Here is a 21,737-nt window from a genome sequence, read left to right on the forward strand (position 1 = left end):
AGGACATAGTCTTTTCCACTAATACTGGTAGCATGGCAAAGGCACCCACCACTATTCTGGAACATACCACCTGCGCTCTCATGCCATTGTTATAAAGCCATGCCTAGACAACATAGGGCCATACAAAACATTTAACAAATGATGTGTTTAAGGCTTACCGAATGGTAGAGGATTGCTCATTGGGAAAACTGAAGTCAAGATGCCATTGCCTCCAAAGTCATTTGGATGCAAATTTTCAAAAACTGTATATATGATCATGGTCTACGGTGCAGTGTGCATGTGCAAACTCAGAGGTGAATATTTTCATATGGAGTAGACCCTGGACACTGATGGACTCCTTAGCTAATTCACAGAATTAGAAAGCAACACTAGCCCTGGGGTAAAGGGACATTAGAGATGCCACGTGTTCGTACCCATGCCCTGCATGGTGATTTCAATCAGTAATCAATTTCTAATGCATTTGCTGTTTTGCAGAATATGAAATACCATAGGGCATAGTACACTGGCATGATATAGGTTTTTAAACTGCCTTTTATGCTTATCTTTTTAAACTGTTGGGATGAGGGGAATACTAAACTGTTTGGGGTATATCAAGCCTGATTAATTTTACGGGCTACGTTGGGTAACGGATGATTTCTTTGTTGAATAAAATATCAGTTTCAATATAACTATAGGCCTGCCACTTTAGGTTCATAGGATGCTATTTTATTGCCTTGTGTAACTGGCTTGCTGTTTTTGATACTTCAGTAAACCCTTTTGCGTAGCTGCAGCTTCTTATTTCCTCTCCGAAAGTGGACAACGAGTGCCTAGCACAAGCACAGACTTTCCTTTAATTTACAAAAATAGCCAGAGAAAGATTGAAGGATCTGCAGTTAGCTCTGATAACTGTGAACAAGCAATAACCAATTGTGCCTTCTCCTCAATCTGCAGGAGACACTCTCCAGGACAGGCTAAAACTGAAAAGTAACAAAAAACTGAAGTTCAGGAAAAGAGCAACACCCAGCATCCACTCCTACTTCACTCCCCTGCCATGTGGGTGATACGCACTGCATAGGGGTTGAGGGCTGAGTGGTTGAGGCTTGCCATCCCCTTCTCCTCCTTCCCCAAGCAGTAGCTTGAGCTGCCTACGCCCTAGGAAATCAGTGACAATTCCCAACCTTAAACAGCCTGCGTATTAAGGTAGGGTGCTGGGGGGAGGGCGTGGGAGGGTGGTAAGAGCTGGTAGATTGCTTTTTGCCTAGTGACATCTTGCTCAAGGAAACACTTGTGTCTATACTGGAAACAGCACAGGTTTAGCCAGGAGGCTACCAGCAAACAGCTTTTAAAACAGAAACAGAGAATGGCAGAAACTCTAGTGTGGAGGAGGGGAAGGGGTCGCGTGATTATTTAGGTTGAAGGACCACTTAACAAGCTTTGGTGAGCTGGTGAGGGCCACATGCATAAAATCTTTCAGAAGACATGACACCGTTTTAACAAATTATAGGTTTTAAAAAATCGCATACTAAAAATAAAACATTTACTATAACATATTTTAATTTTATTTCAAAAAATATTTTTTGTTTTGATTCGTGTTTGAGTCATGTATATAGAAGCAATTGCATAACAGCTCAAAATAAAATCTTACTCTTGTATATTGTGTGTGGGGGGCCCATGGTTGTATGTGGGAATGTGTTTGTGGGGTAGGGTAGGGGGGTAGCCATATGGAGGTGCGTTATGCATGTGTGTGGGGGGGCCTGCTCATGCGCTAGGTCCTGGGAGCTAGCCAGGGGTGGGGAGAGGGATCTGGGGGGGGCAGGTGGCATGTGCAGCAGAGTTCACCTAGGCAGGGTGGTACAGGTGCAGTCTGCCCCCTTCCTTCCTCCCCAACAGGCCTGCGGGATTCTGCATGGGGCCGAGCCCCTCCTGCTCATACCTGGGGCAGCCCATGCTGCACTCCTACCAGACAGCACAGCCTCTACCATGGGCAGCATGCACAGCTTCCTGGTGAGACTGCTGCAACAGCCACCCAGATACTGCTCAGCTCCCCCTGCCTCTTGCAGCTCCTCCTTCTCCTGCCCCTGCTACGCCACTCTGGACAGCAGGTAACATGGGGAAGCCATGCAGATATGTCCTGGGCACCAGATGCCCAGTGAGATGGTGGGGAAGCTGCAGCCAAGCAGCTCCTGCCCCAGTGGATGGGGCCCCAGCGGATGGGGCCCCAGCTCCCAACTGCCTTCCATTTATTCTGCCTGCCTGGCGCAATAAGCGGCTACCTATGGACAGCCAAATGGGTGCAAGGCAGCTGGGAGCTGGAACCCCATGCACTGGGGCAGGGACTGCCTGGCTGCAGTTTCCCCATTTACAATGGACAGTGGCCATGATAGAGGACAGTGCAGTTGTCCTCTGCCCTCTATTGATACGAAACTGGATGCCTTTATGTCCTCTATTTTTCTTTTCGTATCAATAGAGGACAGAGGGCAGAGTAGCAGAAAACCGGAATGTCCTCTATGATGGCCACCCTATCTGCACTACCTGGTTTGGCATGTGCTGCCCAGCACATGTCCCCACAGTTTCCCCATACTGCCTGCTGCCCAGAGTGGCGCAGCAGGGCAGGAGGAAGAGGAGCTGCTGGAACAGGGGGAGCTGAGCATCACCTGGGTGGCCTCAGCAGCAGCCCCACCAAGAAGCTGTGCATGCTGGCCAGGGCCACACTGGCTGGCAGGTGTGAGGCAGGTGCTGGTGGGAGCATGGCACGGGCTGCCATGAGTGGAGTAGGCAGGGCTTGGCCCTATGTGGAATGCCATGTGGGCAACCGAGCTGAATCCAATCAACTGGTGGGTGCTTGCTCCATGGCAGTGGTGCAAATGGCCCCATCCACCTCCCTTCCCTTCCCCTCCCCTCCACCAGCCTCGCCACTGTGGTGGCTACTTCCTAGCAGCAACTCCAAGCCCTGGTCCCTGTGGACAGCAGCACCGAGGTGGGGAGGGGGTCTCAACTGGCCTGGGGTCCTCAAAACGTGTTTGCTTAGGACCCACTAAAGGGTTAATCCAGTCCTGGTTGGCAGCCTGGATCTGGCCTGTGGGCTGTATTTTGCCCACTTCTGCTCTATTGGAAGCTTAGTGGTACACAAGTCCTGTAATTATATGACACGCTGTACTGCAGCCACAATGCAACAGGGATGGGTAAAGAAGTGAGGAACAGTAGAGGTGGGTTTGTACCAGAACCTGAGCAGAGGTAGCAAACTTGGACTGTTTTCTCCCACAGAAAAGAGTATGAGGGACTCTCAATGTGGATGATAAGTGAATGGGCATGAACACAAACTCAAACACAAACACACATACCTCACAGCATAGATTCACACTAAATGATTTCACCAAAGTCCCAGAGGAAGCTGGTGGCAGAACAAGGAATTGAATTTGGGTCACTTTGACCTCTAGTAAGTGCTCTGATGCCTGGACCATCCATCCATTCTAAAGGACCTAACTCTCCAAAAATTGATTTCAGTAATTGGAGGAGATAAAAAACTAAGACCAAACTGATTTTTAATGCAGTTCCACAGTAATCACTGGAAATATATCAGGAATGAATCCCTCAGCTTGTTTTCCTGCTGGCAATTTTCTGCCTCTGGCCATTACCACTAATTTAGTGGAGAGTTCTTAAAATTACTGAACACCTGCAAATGTAAAGAAAAGCTTTTGTTCTTTCAAATAAGATAAATTCTTAAGAGCAAGGTAGGTCTGTCTCACTGTAGGCATGCAAAATGAACATGGGATATTCAGTGCCAATTGCAGTCTTAGATGTCTTAAAGATAGAGGAGGGTCTTGATAAAATCTAACTCAAATGAGAAAACTTTCAGAAATGTGTTGAAATCTTGAACACATACTCTTTTTTGAGGGTGGGAAATAAAATATATAAACTTTAACATAGGGCAGCCTTCATGGTAGTTTGAAAAGTCAAGACAGGTGTTACTGATACAAACATCCCCCTTCATCTTCACTGACTTGGAAACTTCAAGCTATCAGCATTATTCTAAGGGTATGTCTATATCATGTGCCCAGCACAGAACCAGATCCAGAAATGTGATGGTGAAGCCACTCTGGGGAAGTCCCATACTGCTGGTCTTTAAGGCTAGATTTCAACACATTTCTGAAAGTTTTCTCATTTGAGTTGGAGCATGGGCGACTGGTGCCGCCTTAGTCAGGGAGGGCATGTGCTCCCCCTGTGTCCAGTCCTGCCAACTGGGGGGAAGGGTCCCCGTGGTCTATCTTGCTGCCCGGAGTGGGGGGCCACAGCCGATCCTGTGATGACTGAATGCTGCAGCCGATCACTGCAGCCGCTTCTGGGAGTGGCTGCAGTGATTGGCTGGCACTTGCAGGAGGGCACCAGTGCTTCTGTCTGCCCATCACCTAAGCAGCGAGCATGGCCAGTCAGGGTGTGCACAGGCACTCTCAGCAGGTGCTTGTGCACCTCCATGCACCTCCTACGCATCACCACTGAGTTAGAGGAGGGTCTTGACAAAATCTACCCTCTGATTCAGGAAAAGCAGCCACATGCCTGCAGTGTCTTAGTATAGAAGCTGGGGGGCACTAGAGCACAGCTCTCTGGCTGTGTGTTCACTTCCTCTTCCTGCTGCCACCGAGGTCTCTAGCATTTGCAGTCCAGAATTACAGCAACAAGACTCTGCAGGGTTGCTCATCACTTTCTCTTCCTGCTTCCAGGTGCCTCTGGGATTTGTAGTCCACAGTTGCAGCCAGAGGTAAATTTGAGTGGGGGAAGGGGTGTTTAATCCCCCTCCCTGGCCCCAGACACCAGTCGGGGTTTGCCGGGGAGCGGGGCAGTCCCATCCCATCCCCCACCGAGACCGGGCTGAATCCCTATCTGGGCTTGCCCCCTTTCCCACCCCGTTGTCAGCCAGCCCTCACTGCTTCAGCTAGGGAGCAGAGGGGCGAGACCAGGCCTGTTCTCTGAAGCAGACAGCCCAGCCCGGAGCTGGAAACCATGCTGTGATGCTAGTTTCAGTCATTTTGAAACTGGTTTATGTGCACTGAGCTTCTGATCTGTTACAAGTTTAAACCAGTTTCTGATCACTTAAACCAGTTTATATACAACTTCTGTCCCTAGCCCAAGTGAATGTGTGAAGCCAGAAGTGGAATTGGCTAACCTATCTTCACTGCTTAAGCCAAATAAATTACAAAAAAATCCCCTCCATAAATATTTTTATGCTCATCATTCATATTCACACATTACTGTTTCAATAATCTGAAAGAGGTAGTAAACCATGTTTGTCTGAAATCAGGCAGAAAGCATAGTAGATTTGCACCTTATAGACTAATTAAGATCACAGCTTTCATGAACTTGAGCTAAATGGCACCTGTGCAGGTGCGAGGACACCTTGGGAGTGTGTCCCAAAGGCACATCTGACTACATCTGGGGTCAGGGTCTTCTGAAGCCTTTATTGCTGGCAATCCCTCAATTCAAGGATGATCTCTATCACGGTTCATTGATGGGTCTTGAGGTGACTAGCCCAATCTTTGAGCCACAGATCCATCCACAGAAATTGCAACGGTGAGTAGGCTGTAGGCTGGGATTTCTCTCCTTTTCCTTCCTCCACTCTCTCTTCTCTGCTTCAAGGGTAAGATGCAGACACTTTACCTCAAAATGGGCTGCTGCTTCATTGAGGTTGTGCTGCTATTGGAGTGGGTTAGCAGCCAGGTCCTCCCAGCTTTTGATGTCAGCATCCTTTTTCTTGAGGTATACCATCAATGTGTCCTTGTAGTGTTTTCTCTGGCTGCTGTGAGATCTCAGGCCACAGCTAAGCTGGGAGTAGAGCATTTGTTTTGGGAGTTGCAAATCAGGCATCTGCACACAATGTCCAGAGCTGGTGCTTGAGGATCACTCATTCAGTGCTGGTAACAGTGGCTTCAGCAAGAATGCTGGCTTTTGTTCAGTGAGCTTTCCATTTTATGTGGAAGATTTTTCTGGAGGCATCATTGCTGATACCTCCCCAGGCTCTTGAGATGACAACAGTAGGTCACCCACATTTCACATCCATAGAGGAGAGTGGGGATGAAGACTGAGATGAAGTTTTTGTAGTCACTAAAGCAATGACTTGTTTCATCAAGCAAGCCAAAACACCTAAGTTTTCCTACCAGAGGAGAAGCACCTAAATCCTGTAACCTGATCTGTGCTTGTAAATCCTTGTGTCCACACAGAGCTCCTCTGAGTTCACTGGGACACTATGGAAGTGAAGAGTCCAGCTATGCCGATCAAACTGTAGGATTGAGGTCCTAGACACCCAAGCAAGCAGTTTCATTTTCAAAAGGTGTTCAGAGACTGCAACACCTACTGACATTCTTTGACATTCAGGATGGGCGTTTGGTACCTACATTCAGAACCTCCTCGCTTTGGGAATTTTTGTGGCAAAGCTCCCTACCCGCCGAGCACATCATCAGATGCGGGCATCTGACTCACGCCAACTTCAGTGGAACTGGCTGGATAATCACTCAGGCCCATTTAAACAACATCCTCTTAATCTCTAATTAATACCTATCCTTTTAAAACATGTCATAGCCAATTAAAATATCTATATTCACAGCCACACTTGTGTTTCACTTGCTATGTTCAAAGACTTCTACAGACTTCAGTAATTTTTAAGAGACAAGCTGCTTAATGCTACCTCATGGTAAGCCCCATAGGCAATTTGCCTGAAGCTACCTGCTCTATTCTGCGCCTCCAAAATTGTCCCCCTATACTCTGTTTTCATATGTGAATCTGTACATATTTTATCCACAAATAACAAAAATCAATACTAGCTCAACCAATTATGAAGTCCCAAGATATCACAAAAATGTGATTCACACCATCCAATAAAATCTAATTGCTAGCAAGTTAAATAAAGGCTTTACATCAGAAAATACAACACAGCCCCAGTTAACTAGACATAAATGTCACAACCCAAGGGTGTGATTTTTGTTTTGTGAGTGCTTCGGCATTGCTAAATTGTTCCCGCTAAATTGCAGCTTCTTTGCACGGTGGAGTTTTCCGGTGCAAAAGAATTCCCGCCACCAGTAACTTTCTTTGCAGGGTGCATTTCTTTGTTGCAGCACAGAAATGCACGTTGCAAGGAGTTCCCGCCATTCGTATTCAAATTTGTGCCCCACCATTGGCTAGTTCTAAATTATTCCTACGTGGCGGCTAGTGATTGGCTTGCTAGCCGTATAAAAAGCTTGAGTGGTTTCCGCCCAAGCTGGAGGACTCCACTAACACCAGGAGGAGGAGACTTCACACTGTGTGAAGATCTCTAAGCTCTGCGGAGCCTATTGGACCCAGCGTATTTCAAGCAGGCAACAGGGGTCTGATCAGCCTCTAGCCTCTCCCCGTCACCAAGCGCAATCCTCAACGTATCCCTCTTCCCTGCGCGCAAAAAGGATCCACGGAGCCTAGCAAACTTCATGTGAGTCTATTCAGAGCTCTCTACTTCGAGTACTTTCTTCGGTTGGCGTGACGGGCTCGCGGTTTAGAGCCTCCAACTGGATGGGCTAGAAGAATGTTCACGGGAAGGAACTCTAGTCCGCCTCTCTTCTTTTCTATCTGTAACTGCAACTCAAGCAAGTTTTCCAGCCTACACCACGACCATCTTCGGTGTAAGTAAACAATCTTAAATCAACCATGACGCGTCCGTGCCTAATTCTAGCGTGTCACCTGCTTTCTCCAACCCAGTGTGCCCGGGCTGCTGGCCACAGCCCGCGCGGCGTGAAAAAGGGTCCGGATCGCTCCCAGCCTGCACAATAAACATACATAAAACACTGCAAGGAGGAAATAGGGAATGGGTCACACCATATATTAAAGAATTTTAAAAATAATGTATTAAGCCTTTTAAAATGGATTACCAGACGTTATAGGAAATGGTTACTCCATTATTAGATTGCCATAGAGTCCAACAAGTTGCGTATAGACATCTATAGCAGATACCATGCATACGTGTGACATGCTTATATTACTAATCATGTATTTATTTTGTTTAAAAAAGTATGATAAAAAGTTAATGTCACATAAACATTAGAAAAGTTCAGGACATGACATATGGCCCCTTAAAATGTTTCAGCTTAACTGACTGAAAAAGTCATTGACTGTTATTGTCAAGTACTATGAAGTTAGACTCTTCCATTTTCAGAACAGGAAAGAAAATCTGTACTAACATATTTAATTTTTTAGATAAAGAGGATATTTTATGAGCAAAGTAAGAACTTGAAGTTCTCTTGCATATTACAGTGCTACATAAGATTATGATAAATGCATTTCTTTGCTAAAAGAAAGAGCAAAAGACTAGCATAGCCTCACCGTTTTTCTTCACTGTGAAATATGGCTTTGGACACTAAGATGAAATCCTGGCCCGAGTACACTCAACAGCAATATTCCAATTATCATCCATTGTGATAAGATGTCCAGCACCAAACAACGTCCTACCAGGCCTGCTGGGCCTCTGTGGTAACCAAGTTTTGTTTAATTCCTGACCCTAACCCCTGGGGAAAAAAAACAAACTCAGGCAAAATGCCATATTTAACCCACCCTTCTGTAGTCTGGTAAATACAACATAGACCAAGGGACAGTGAAAAACAATCTAAGCTTCACTCTTACAGTGAACACTGTATAAGCAAAGAGCTCTGTCTGCCCATGGTTTATTGCAGGATCAGGGCCCAGCTGTGGGGTCTGTCCAACAAGAACTGATATTCAAAATTAGTTTTCAACTATAGTTAGAGGGGCTGCACCAGAGGATGGAATGGATCCTCTCTCCACCACCTCTCAATAATAAACACCTGTTCCAAAATCCACTGACCTCCAGGAGAACAACATTCAGGAAAGCTCTTGCATTATACTTATTCATCAGCAGAACAGAACAAGGGAAAAGCCATTATATCTTTACTCAGCTACTGCCTGCAAAGATGAACATACACTAAAAACTGCTTCAGCTCACAGTTGTGCAGCCCACACAACAGCTCAACCACTGGAGATGTAAGGGCAGCACAATCAGGCTCAGGGCTTATCCCTTCTAGCACAGCTGGCTTTGCTTTTAACACGTTACCTTTTTATTAGGTTTATACTCCCTTGTATTTCTTTTTTTTTAATTAAAGATCCCCACTGGAGGTTTCACCTTCCCTATTCCAGCCCAGCTGCTGTGCTCAGAGGCACTGTGCAGCCAGAACTCACAATGCAGTTGTGTTGACAAGCACCTCTTTCTCTAACTGTCAAGGAGCACCTGGGGCAATCTGGGTGGTTTCTTTTTTTTAATTAAAAAGCGGAGTTAATAATGCACATTTAGGGGCTGTTACCACTTGATGCCCTTTTTTCTTTCTCTTCACAAACACCACTCACTCTGTTCACGCAGGCATGTTAGTCATCATTGGTGGGCATTAATATTCTAATATAATAAAAGGCTTAGTCTGTCTGTCTGTATGTCTGTAACGCTTTTGGGCAACTGCGCATGCACCACTGAGAGGGGTAGAGCGGGGCCGGACCCAGAGCAGCAGGGGGTGGAGCAGGGCTGGACCTGTAGTGGTGGGAGGCAGGGAGCAGAGCAGGGCTGGACCCAGAGCAGTGGGGCTAGGAGGTGGAGTGGGGCTGGACCCAGAGTGGTGGTGGAGGGGGGGTGGGGGGGAGTTAAGCGAGGCCAGACCCAGAGTGGCAGGGAGGGGAGGAGGGAGTTGAGTGGGGCCAGTGGCAGAGCCCCGCCACTGAGGACAGCTGAGAGGGAGGGAGGGGACCCGAGGTGGGGAGTAGTGCGTGGCGGGTGTGCAGCAGTGGCAGCACAGGGCACTGGGTGGTGGCTGCTGCATGCAAGCCTCCCCCCTGCCCCCACACTTGGGAGGTGGTGGTGTCGGAGGGTAGAGCGGCAGAGGGCAGAGCGGGTGCACAGATCTGGAGGCAGAGCAGCTGCAGTACAGGGCAGTGGGTGGCAGCACTCCATCCCTACCCACCCCCACCCCCATCATGCTTGACAGGCAATTGGCTAATCACTGGTATAAATGGACAAGAGAGAGTAGATGGGAGTCTGAGACAGAGATAGGCAAGGTGACTTATCCAAGAATGGAGAGCAGATCAGTACCATAGCCCAGAATAGATCCCATGTCCCTACCTCATAGTTCAGGAGAAACAGATCACGTACACGGCTATTCAACATTGCTCATGGCCATAGGAAACTAAGAGTTCAAATAAAATTTCTCAGAGAAAGCAAAGTATGATCCTGGCCACACAGCACATTACGTGCTCAGCATTGCTTCCCATTGACCAGTGAAGGAGGGCAATCACTGCACAAGATAACACTACCTCCTTACTGCTTCATCAAAAACCTGGACAATGTAGACTTATTATTGAGCTCTGGATACTGGAACTGTGATAAATCATGCATGTTTGCTCCCATGTTAAGTCCAGTCAATCATACTCTTCAATGAAACAATCAGGATTTTCCTTTAAAATAACCCATGCTTCAAATATGTGCAATTTAGCTAAGTATTTTGCAGCAGCATCTACTCCCAGCTTTTCTCAGCTGGAGCTACCTCCTTTAACAGACAAATAAGGAAGGAAGAGGTTCAGCATCTATAGGGCCACTGGCCTCTCCCTTCTTAAGAATAATTGGAGTAAGAGCCTATCACAATACTGAAGTCCAGTTTAACCCTGGAAAGTGACTGTGTTAAAACAAAGCTTCTTACTTTGCAAATCTGTACCTTGCGTGGATCAGGATCAAATCTGCTGTCTTTAATGACAAAAACAAAAAAGTTTGTGGCCTATTACTACTCTGGCTAGGGTGAGCCCAACACAGCTGAGAGATCATTAATGGAAAATGTGTGGCTAAGCCTCCCAAAACTGCTCTGCAAAGCTCAACTATAATTCCTACCACTGTCTCTAATAAAATAAAATGCACTCCTGAGACACTCCAGGAATCAAAATACAGCACTGTTTGAAAGCAATGCTTCACTTTATAAAACAGCCTGCTGATAAAATGATTTGAAGATAAAGATTGTTCTATATACTTTTCTGGCTGCAAATGTTGTTCTGTTCAATGTTTCACCACGTACCCTTTGATTTTCCTGCCATGGTTCAGTGCTGTGTATAGCTGGTGACTCTCTATGACGCATTTTGATGCATGTAGCACAACCACACATTCGTGTAAACCAGAGATTACCATATTCTTGGCTGTATAGTTAGAATAAACATGGCCCTGCGCCCAGACAATGTTGGCGGTGGCTGAATTACCAATGTTGAAAGCCTATCAAGAGAATTGCATTGGGCAAAATCTGTTCTACTGAAAACATGATGATGACACAGCTGCTACAGCACAGGAGTATTTTGTACACCAAAGGCTTTCAAGCAGTCCATTTTTAGCATCAGGAGCAGGAGTGTCTGTACCTTTTCCTCAGCTCTTTCCTACTTCTAACTAAACAGGCATTTTTCCAGTTTCTTCCTAGGGTAGAAAAACTGAATGCAGCAGTTACAGAGAGGGAGGATGGCCCAGTGGAAGAGTGTGAATCGGCATCAGGTTATGATTTACGATGTAGCTTTTATTTTCCTGCTCTGCCACAGATACCTGGTGTGGCCATAGTCTCCCTGTACCTCAGTTTCTCCTCAGTGAAATGGAGTCGTATCACTTCCCTACTTCACAGGGGAGTCATGAAGATGAACGCATTCAAGTGATACTCAGCTTATGCTACAGTCATGGGAGCCAAAAGTTCTGTAGACAGGTGAGAGGCCTTCTAGACAAACTATCATCAAGCATCAACTAAAGATGGTTCCACACATCTGTCCTGCTTAATACATCACATAAACAGAGTCCAGTCTGAATAGGCACGTTTGAGGAGAGAAGTCAGCACTTTTATAACATCCCCAGAATGGGCAGAACTAAACATAGACCGAATGTAGGGAGAGAATTAATCCCTTCACTCCCCATCTTTCATACTTTAATAAATCAATGTCCGCACCTACTATGCTAAAGACTCTTGTCTTGCTCTGCAGTTATTTACAAGGGGAGAAAGGGGGACCCAGGTAACTATAGGCCAGTTAGTCTTACATTGGTCCTTGGGAAGACCTTTGAGAAAATTATCAAGGAGCACATCTGCAGAGGCCCAGCATGGGAGGTAGTGCTCAGGGGCAACCAACATGGGTTCATTGCAGGCAGATCCTACCTAACCTTGTTTCCTTTTACGACCAGGTCACAAAGTCCTTGGATGCGGGCGTTGAGGTGGATGTCATCTACGTGGACTTCAAGAAGGCCTTTGACACTGTTTCTCACCCCGTTTTCACAAAAAAACTAGGCGACTGAGGCATTGATGCCTACAGTCAGATGGGTGGCAAATTGGCTCAATGGTCGCACCCAGAGAGTGGTGGTGGATGGGTCATTTTCGACCTGGAGAGATGTGGGCAAAGCAGTTCCCCAGGGCTCGGTCCTTGGGCCTGTGACACCCTGTTTTCTCTTTTGTTGTCCCCCCGTAATCTGTTGAATTTTTAAGGCGCTGGCCGCCCACTCAGTGGTGGCCCCTAGTTTTTTAGTGGGCTAGGCCTACGGCTCTTAAATTTTCAAATAGAGTCCTTGGGCCTGTGCTATTCAACATCTTTATCAGGGACTTGGAGGTGGGCATGGAAATCACGCTGTCCAAATTCACTGATGACACCAAGTTGTGGGGTGAGGTGGGCACACTGGAGGGGAGGGACAGAATCCACCTAGATCTAGGACAGGATACAGAAGTGGGTGGATGAGAATAGAATGGAATTCAATGCAGACACGTGCAAGGTGCTGCATCTAGGGAATCTATAGGCTGGGGAACACCCTTCTCAACAACACAGTGGCTGAAAAGGATCTTGGAGTCATTGTTGACTCCAGGATGGATATGAGCTACCAATGTGAGGAAGTGGTCAGTAAGGCTAACCGTACCTTGTTGGCCACAGTTGGAGTACTGCACCCAGTTCTGGGCGCTGCACTTGAAGAGGGATGTGGCTAACCTTGAGAGGGTCCAGAGGAGGGCCACTCACATGGTCAGGGGACAACAGGCCAGGCCCTATGAAGATAGACTAAAGGGCCTGAATCTATTCAGCCTCCACAAGAGAAGACTGAGATGGCATCTGGTAGCCATCTATAAACTCACCAGGGGGGACCAGTGGAAAATAGGTGAGGTTCTGTTTCCCCTGGTACCACCTGGGATAACAAGGAATAACGGCCACAAATTGATTGAGAATAGGTTCAGGCTTGATAGCAGGAGGCATTACTTTACAGTTGGGGCTGCCAGGCTCTGGAACAGGCTCCCAAGGGAAGTGGTGCTCTCCTCTACTTTGGGGGTCTTCAAGAGGAGGTTGGATAGATATCTGGCTGGGATATTATGATGCCAGTACTCATTCCTGCCCAGGGCAGGGGGTCGGACTTGATGATCTTTTCAGGTTCCTTCTGACCCTAAAAACCAGGAAACTATACTGCTCATCTCCACATCACATTAAATTCAGGCCACAGCTACCCCCATGTCACATACCACATGGAAGGAATATACTGTGCCAACAGACCTAGAAGGCCCATCACAGGATGTTTAGGGATGCATATTACCAGAAGACCAATGCACCAGTTATGGAAAGCCCATGAGTTTTAATGGGAACTCCATGTATGAACTAGATGGGATGTACTGTCCATTTTTCTTTGGTACCAGACTCTGGCTAACAGAAATTTTTTTGACCCTGCTTTTAAAGGCAACATCTTGCTACAATCTTCCTGAGTGTGCTTTTTCAGGAATTTGTTATAATAACTAGTTTATGACCTGCAATCATACATATACTTGTACTATGCTCCTATTGGATTTCACAAGCTGAAAGCTGAACAAAGTTAGATCAGACAACCCCCGTAATGGGAACCTTCTAACGAAATCACCTATGCAATGCAGCAGGGTGCTATTTCGTTTCTGTGCATCTACTACAGTGCCTACTAACAGGGACCCACAGTATTATATAATGAAGTCAAGGCAAGGAGCCAGTTAGCTCAGATACAGTATAGCACCGACCAGAAACATAGGATCTGATGTAAAGAAAAATCCCCAAATCACCACATAAAACTGAACAGGTCATTTTTCACTTCATACACAGTATGGAGATGGAAACAGGGTAGCAATATAAAAACAACAAAAGACTAGGAAAAAGAGCTGAACACAATGGTAGGGGATAAGCCTGCCAAAATAAATGAGTTTTTGGCAGTTATTCCTAAAGCAAAGCAGCTGTGGAGCCCAACAGGTCTTCTCCAGGAACTAATGCCACAATAGGGGATCTAAGAATGAGAAAGTCTGTCACTGAAATGAGGCAAAGAGACCAGTCCCGCTCCAGCCAACCAAAACTACTAGGCATGGGGAATCAAGAAAGGCATACTACTCTGCTTAGGCACATGTTGCTTGTTTACTCGGATACAATTATGCTATGTATATATATATTTTGTGCAAATTGCATATAGAGCCATATACATATGCTTTTGCAGCCAGCTGGTTCCCCACACTGCTTTACTTTGCCAGCTAAAAAGAAAATATATACTTTTTTGTATAAAGAAACTGTTGCCAGCAGGCTCTGGGAGTTTGGAAAGTCTAGCTACAGGGGAAGAGGTGCAGTACATAGTAACCCTGCAGCAACTGGATGCCTGGGTCTGTTTCTCAGGCCTGTTCCAGTTTGCTTGCACTGCTCTGATGCCACAAAGAAGATGTAAAACTGGTTTAATTGGGAATTCCCTGGGTGTAGATCCAGATTCCTTGGATCTGAGGAGTTCCTCTCTAACATCACCTCTCAGTGCCAGGATAGGAAGCATAGCTGGAGAAACAGGGCCAGGACTAGCATGTGGCTCCTCTCAAGCTGTTGAAACTGCAGCCAGATAGTCGAAACCAGGGCTAGCATCCAAAGGCTATGGCTAGGGACAGACATCACACGTAAACTGGTTTAAGTGATTAGAAACTTGTTTAAACCTGTAAGGCTAGGGACAGACATTCAAAAAGCCAGAGCCTGAATTAATTCATTCTTTGCAGGTTAGTCTAACCTGTAGAGAGTGAACTGGTTTGCAAGTGGATAGATACTTGGCATATGCCTGCAGTGGCTCAGGCCAGAAGACTGGGGGTGCTAGAGCAGCCCTTCCCTTCCAACAGGGAAGCTGAACTGATGGGTGTGTGGCCTGGTCTGAATTAGACTGAGGAGAGGTTTAAAACCCCACCTCGGCCTGCAGGGTTCAGAGGGTGGGGGAAGAAGGAGCATTTGCTGGTGGGGGGGAGGAGAAGGGGAGAGCTCTGCCTGCTGCTGCCCAGTTCCCAGGGGGAACTCTTCTCCCTTGTAACAGGGGGCCTTCCTGGGGCCAGTTTGATGTTAGCCCATCCATCTGTCTCTGGGCTAACCACCTGCCTCTCTATCCTGCCATGCCTTGATGATACACGATTACAATGTTAATTAGGTGGGAGGCTGCCCATTTTGCACCCCAATATTTAGGGGGATCTCTGCAGCTCTGTTCTACCCATACACTGCAGCCCAAGCCTCGCAGATAGTATCTCAGGCAGCTAAACTCAACTGTACCCTTCACCCCATTAACTGTAGTCCCCACCCTGGGACCTTCAGCTCCCCCTTAGGCCCTTGCCCTGTCTCAGGCCAGTCAGGACCCCGAGCCTCTTTGCTCTTTGGACATCCTTCAAGGTGGGCCCTTGGCCCTTCAACCCCTCTCTAGGTTCTGGCCCCAGCATGGGCTAGTCGAGGTCCCTCAGGACAAGCCTGAGCTGCTTGCCTGCTTTTTCCCTTACAACTCTGCTGGTTCATGTGAGCCTCAAGCCTCTCACTGACCTGGGCTTTTCCCAGCTAAGACTGGGTGGGGGCTGAAGGTTATAGGTGCCCCTGACTCACCTTTCATCAGGAAGGTAACTGGCCTGCCATTTCATGGGGCTGCCATGTCACTGGTAGTCCCACCAGCCCTCCCTTCCCTAGCAAGGTGCAGTTTTAGGTCATGCCCAGGACCTGGGGCCTCCTCCATCCTCATAGACCCAGCCCACAAACCTCCAATCTGTTTCTGAGCCTCAGTTCTGCCAGCTGATGTCTCTATCATGGCTGCCAGCAGCAAATTGCTGCCTCACCCTATATATATCCTGGGTCTCAAAATGACCACCATGCTCAAGCACCTGGCTGCTGCCTGCTCCAGCCCTTAAGGTGGCGGGCACCAATAGTGCCCTGCCACACCCCTCCTTTCTCTCCCCCACTGCCATGGGGCAGGGACGGGGGCTCTGTTTGGTGCTGGAGGAACTCTTTCCCCAGCTCCACCTCCCTGCCACTGTGGGGAGGGGGGCACTTCCAGGTGGCTTAGTCAGGAGGGGGACTCTTCCCCCTGCTTCTCCCCCACCACTGATGGGTGGGGGGGGGGGGCTCCATGCAAGGCTGCCTGACCCCAGATGGGGACTCTTCCCCAACCCCCCACTCCGCCACAGGGCAGGGGTGGTCTGTTCTATATTGGGGGGGTACTCTTTCCCCTCCTCCTCCTCTTCCTCTCTCTCCCCCCATGGGGCGGAGGGGCTCTTATCAGTGCTGGCGGGAGGGGAACTCTTCCCCCTCCTTCTCTTCCCCTCCCCACCCCCTGCTGCTGTGGCCCCATGGCTCAGCCAAGCCTGGCTAAGGCAGCCACTTGGTGGGGATGTGACAGGCTGCAGGGATGGGGCCACCCCACCGCAGGTGCAGCTTAGTGATGGGGAAGCATGCTGTTTCCCCTGTCAGTGAGTGCAGCCTGGCATGCACAGCTGGAGGCTGGCCAGGCAGCACTTATATGGGCCTACTCAGAGGTATTGCAGGCCTGGAGCCACGGAGGCCCCCATGGTGCCTCACCAAGTGGCTGCCTTAGCTAGGCTGAGCCACAGGCCCGGGGCAACCCCTGGCAGCTGTGGCTCTGTTAAAGCTGCTCCCCAAGCCCCAGCTGGGCTGGGCCGGGGAGCACCTCAAGGGCCTTCTCACCCTGTCCTGCAGCAGTGGGGGTGGGGAGGGGAGGAGGAAGAGGAGGAGGAGGAGGAAGAGTCCCCCCCCAGCACTGAACACAGCCCTTCCCCCCTGTGGGGGGGAGATGCGTTCCCATATGTGCTGGGCCTGGGCAGCCTGCAGAGCCCCTCCCCCATCCCTCGATGGTGGGGTGGGCACAGGGGGAGGAGGAGAGGGAAGAGTACCCCCCAGCAAGGAACAGAGCCCCTGCCCACCCCATGGGGGAAGGGTTGAGGAAGACTCCATATCTGGGGCTAGGCAGCCTCGCATGGAGCCCCCCCTCCCCGCCCCGTGGTAGTGGGGGAGGAGCAGGGGGAAGATGGGAGGGGCGCTCTATGCAAGGTTGCCCGGTCCAGCCCCAGTCCCAGAGGGGGAATCTTCCCCCTGCTCCTCTCCTGCCACAGGGTGAGGGGGCTCTGTGCGGCACTGCCCAGCCAGGGTGTGGGGAGCAACTGTAACAGCTGCAGGAGGTGAAGAGTAGGGGAAGAGTCTCCCTCCGGGGCCAGGCAACCTCACATAGATCCCCCCCCTCCCAGCCCTGCAGAGGCATAGGGGGGGAAGGAGCAGTAGTTCCCCTCCAGCACCCCACAGAATGTACACTGAATGTCTGTTCTGTTACAGGTTTAAACCAGTTTCTGAACATGCATAAACCAGTTTGAAAATGGTTGAAACCAGTTTAAGATAAACCTGGTTGACTCAGACAACTGATTTGGCTCAAACCGGTTTATTAACAGTGTCAGATTTAACTGATTTGTCTCAAACTGGTTTATGCAATGTCTTTCCCAGATCCCTTGCTGGTTTAAGATAAATTAGACTCCCCCAGCATCTTGGCATACTCTCTGGGCTCGGATGGGGCTCTCTGCTCCACAGCAGAGCTGGCCTCTCCCCTCTGCTCCCTGGCTGCTGCTCTGGCAGGGACTGCTGGCTACTCACCCTCCCCCACCCCATGCTAAGCAGGAATTCCCCACTCCCTTCTGCCTTGCAGAGAGGTGTCTGTGTATTAGCTAGCAGACCACATGCTGGCTATGGTCCATGCTGAATCAACAGGTAGAATCAACAGGTAGCTGGTAATGTCCCTCTGTTGTTTTTTTAATGGGGTAATCAACACTGAGTTAGGGGTGATAAACACTGTTATCAATTCCTGCTGGGCTAATCAGAGTGTCCTGCCAGAGCCTGGCTACACCGACTCCCTCAGCTCAGTTCTGTGCAAGGGAAGGGAGAGCTGCTCTAGCACCCCCCAGCTTCTAGCCTGAGCCACTGCAGGTATGTGCCTGCATTTCTGGGATGTCTGTTCTATTACAAACTGGTTTAGCCTAACCAGGTTAGACTAACTTTCAAAGATTGAATCAACTCAGGCTCAGACTTTTTTAATGTCTGTCCCTAGCCCAAGAGAGTGCCGTATAACTACTCGTTGCTCAACAATTAAGCACGATGCAGATGTGGTAACTTTTTCCTCTTAAAAAAAATATAGGCAGAAGAACAAGCATCATGTCAAGAATCTGGGAATTCAGCTTTTTCCAGCAGTCTCAAACTAGACCTCTGTATAAGCCAGCTGTGCTCACTATGTTTGGTCAGCTATTGTCCAAAAAGGAACCATTTCCTTGTGCTAGATCATTACTCTGGCTGCTTACCAGCATTGCTTGCCATTTTATTTTATACAGACAAGATAATATACTTACATTTCACTTGCTCTGCATATACCTGGGCTTACATGTATGATTTTGTGACCAGTTACATGTAATTAGCTTTGCTGTATGCTTATGAATGATTCATTAAGATCTGTATCAGCTGGTTATTTAATCTATCCCACTAATTAAAATTGTGTGATGAACAAAGCTACAGCTCTCTGCATTAAGCCCCTGGACAGTATAATGTGCTTCCAACTATCATTTGCAATCCTGGGCCTATGTTGACACTTAGAAGTAGGCTAAAGAAATATAGGTTAGCTGCTGCTTATAAATGCTCTTAATTACTGATATGGTTATGGAGTTTCATTGTACAATATTCTGAGACACTTCTGTGTAGTGCACATTATCAACTCTAGAATGTGTTATTATTTTATTTTATAAATAAAAATTATAAAAATGAAAGAGAAAAATATTTAAACTCTGTGGAGTATCTGGAGCCTTGGCTTCAGACCCATTCATTTGATGGAAAGAGATGGTGGATCAACAGATGCATTGGTGTAAATCTGGAATAACTCCACTGAGCCAAACATTGTGGTAAGTTCTCAAGACAACTCCCCAGTGACTTCCTTGTAGATTTTGCTTGAGTAAGAAATGCAAAAATCAGCTTGGTATGAGCTAAGTCCAGTTCCTACTTAAGTTGAAGGAGCAACTGACTCAAATGCGAGCTGGATCAGACCCAGTCTTGAAAAGAAACAAAGCAATTACATTAAACACATGCCAGTGTAACTAAAAGAACTGAATGCCATGGTCCTAGTTCAGTTTCATCTTGAGAGAATAAGTACTGAGAACCCTTGGAATGCAGTGGATGTTTGCTTGAGTACAGAATGAGTAAGAATTTCAGGATGCTGTTGGGATACCGCTGCCTGACACTGCGTGTAAGATATGAGCAAATAGATAAAAGAAGCATTTCCTGCATAGTCAGTGCTAAAGACATTTTTTTTCACAGTTTACCAGAAGCTATCTACACTGAATGCAGCCCTTCCAATCTGCTGCTTCTTTATGGTTCGCCACATACATTTTTCTCTGAATCTCTTTCCCATTTATCAACAATTTTAGACTTTTGAGAGGATGCTCAGCTGGCTGTTGATGGTATTAGAATGGGGCATATTTCATTGATGGAAATGACTTGTCGGTTCTTTTTAGGGTCTTGTTACACATTAATTTTAGGTGACTCCTGGAGCTCGCAACCCCTGGATTGTCCATACATTAACATCTGAAACTAGCTCAGGTAGCAGGTAGCAGGAACAGCAACCTGTGATCCAGCAGGCAGATCAGGGTCCTGCCCGTACCCCTGAAAGGGCTGTGGGGGCTCTGCCGGACTCCTTCTGGGAGTGTGGGCCCCCCGATCTGCCTGCCAGATCACAGGATGCTGCTCCTGCTCCCTGGCTTCTGTTTGTCAGTAGCATGAGGTGCAGTTTCCTAGAAACCCCCACACCCATCTCTTTGAAACTTGTCAGGCTTCATGCCCTCAGAAGGGGCTACCATCCCTGCAAGTTTCATCAGAATCAGGCAAGAAATGACAAAGTTATAATCTGTTTCATGCTTCCCCATTATAGCCTATGGGCGAAATGTCGAAACAGAGAAACCATTTAACGAAATGGAATGGAACAGTGCTTTCAAAATGAACAAAACTCGAAATGAAGCACCGTTCCATCGACAAGTCGAAACAGAAGTCCAAGTGGAACGCTGCTGTTTCTCACAGCGCTAGTCCTTAGGAATACAGATAACCTAGCATTACAAATATCACTCCCCTCAAGGGAAACTCAGTTAGGTTTTTGCAACACAACAGAGGCTATCATCAGGCACAATGTCACACCTTTACGAAGTCAAATGTGCCAACACCACCTCACCAGTGACTAAGTATCAGTATCTGTCATATTGAATGTAATAGTTTGAATGTTTGTAATAGTTGACCATTAGCCAGTTTAGGAAGAAGACAAGATTTATCTTCTTATCTAGGCCATTGTTTTGGCCTACGTGTGGAAGGTCCTGACTTTGCTCAAAGTCTTAACTTTTGAATTTGATCTTTAGAGGCCTTTAACAAAGTTAACATAAAAATGACCCTTAAGCAAACATCCCACATTCCGAGAGATCAAACCCTAGGGCCTTTGACAAGATAGGAAATAAAAGTCAATTCAGTGATATGGAAATCCCCCAAAGTAATTAAAATGGTCAAGAAAATAAACTGATTACCAAACAAAAGAATCTGTTGAGTAAGATCCGAGCCCAAATTTGGGAGTAGTGACAGGTTTGGGTAGGAGGGGCCCAAGATGGCAACTCACTCAATAAAAACTGTAACCTACTGTCCCAATTTGGAGGTAACCTCACTTGCAGAACAACGAAGGAAGAATTGCAAGTGTAGGTGGGATCAGACTGATCACCTGAACCACCCTCTCCGTGAACACGAATCTCTTAGTTCACGCTGAAGCTGCGGAGCGCCCAAAAGGGACTGAAGGAAGGGGACTTAGTCCTATCAGTATTGAGGCCAGCCCATTGAACCGTACTGCTGAGGCCAACCCATTAAATTGTATTACTGAGGAACGAAAGTATATTTAGGTGTTTGGCTTCTCGGAATTCTAGAATCATAAGTATATCATTGTACCCGCCTCCGTTCGATTAGGAGCTTGCGCGCCGCCTTCGCCCAGGCTTGGGATCTTGCGCCCCCAAGCTTCATTGGTATGCCCCAGGGTTTACCCTGGCTGGTATTAAGGGGGACCCCAGAACTCGCCTGCCACGACTTTGATGACTCTCTCAGTGGGGGGTCTTCCCTTGGGGTATCCCCTGGTGCCGGCATGCCTCTTCGCGGGTACTCTCGGGGCTCCGTCCTCCCCTACACCCCGGCCATACGCCACCTCAGGTCTTCCTGTCCTGGCCTCTCACCCGTCCTCATCTCGTCCTCTCTTGGCTCGGTCACCCTAGCCACTACCGGCTGTCTTCGGACCGGATATGCCCCTCCCAGTTGGGGGGTGCTGCCCTGATCCCTCCTTCCTTGGGATGCAGACGTCCTCTCTGCTTCCCCAATAGTCCCAGCCGCAGTTACCCGCGCCGTCGGCTCCGCGATACAGGCTACAG

The sequence above is a fragment of the Alligator mississippiensis genome, chromosome 4 (assembly GCF_030867095.1).
Source record: "Alligator mississippiensis isolate rAllMis1 chromosome 4, rAllMis1, whole genome shotgun sequence".
NCBI lineage: Eukaryota > Metazoa > Chordata > Crocodylia > Alligatoridae > Alligator > Alligator mississippiensis.